This window comes from Cebus imitator, unplaced genomic scaffold (genome assembly GCF_001604975.1).
Source record: "Cebus imitator isolate Cc_AM_T3 unplaced genomic scaffold, Cebus_imitator-1.0 Scaffold874, whole genome shotgun sequence".
NCBI classification, from domain to species: Eukaryota; Metazoa; Chordata; class Mammalia; order Primates; family Cebidae; genus Cebus; species Cebus imitator.
Window position 1 is genome coordinate 234,958 of NW_016108189.1, and position 1,145 is coordinate 236,102.

The following is a 1,145-nucleotide window of genomic DNA, read 5'->3' on the forward strand; positions in this document are numbered from 1 at the left end:
CTAGCCAGATTAATAAAAAAGAAAAGAGAGAATAACCAAATTGATGCAATAAAAAACGATAAAGGGGATATCACCACAGATTCCACAGAAATTCAAACCATCATCAGAGATTATTACAAACAACTCTATGCACACAAACTAATAAACCTGGAAGAAATGGATAAATTCCTGGACACTTGCCTCCTGTCAAGCCTAAACCAAGAAGAAGCCGAAACCCTGAACAGTCCCATAACAAGGTCTGAAGTTGAGGCAGCAGTTAAGAGCTTACCACCCAAGAAAAGCCCAGGTCCAGACGGGTTCAGAGCCTAATTCTACCAGACATACAAAGAAGAGCTGGTACCATTTCTTCTGAAACTATTCCAAACAATACAAAAAGAGGGAATTCTTCCCAAATCATTTTATGACACCAACATCATCCTGATTCCAAAACCCGGCAGAGACTCAACAAGAAAAGAAAACTTCAGGCCAATATCCATGATGAACATAGATGCAAAAATCTTCAATATAATACTGACAAGCCGATTGCAACAGCACATCAAAAAGCTTATCCAACATGATCAAGAAGGCTTCATCCAGGGGTTCCAAGGCTGGCTCAACATACACAAGTCTATAAACGTAATTCACCACATAAACAGAACCAAAGACAAAAACCACATGATTATCTCAATTGATGCAGAGAAGGCCTTTGACAAAATTCAACAGCCCTTTATGCTAAAAACCATCAATAAGGTAGGTATTGATGGAACGTATCTCAAAATCATAAAAGCTATTTATGACAAACCAACAGCCAATATCACATGGAATGGGCTAAAACTGGGAGCATTCCCCTTGCAATGTGGCACCAGATATATATGCCCTCTCTCACCACTGCTATTCAATATAGTATACAACTAACAAGGAACTTAAAAGACGTCTTCAAGGAGTACTACAAGCCACTGCTCAAGGAAATAAGAGAGGACACAAACAGATGGAAAAACATTCCATGTTCATGGTTAGGAAGAATCAATATTGTGGAAATGGCCATACTGCCCAAAGTAATTTACAGATTCAATGCTATCCCCATCAAGCTACCAATGACGTTCTTCACAGAACTGGAAAAGAACACCTTAAGCTTCATATGGAACCAAAAGAGAGCCCGCATAGCC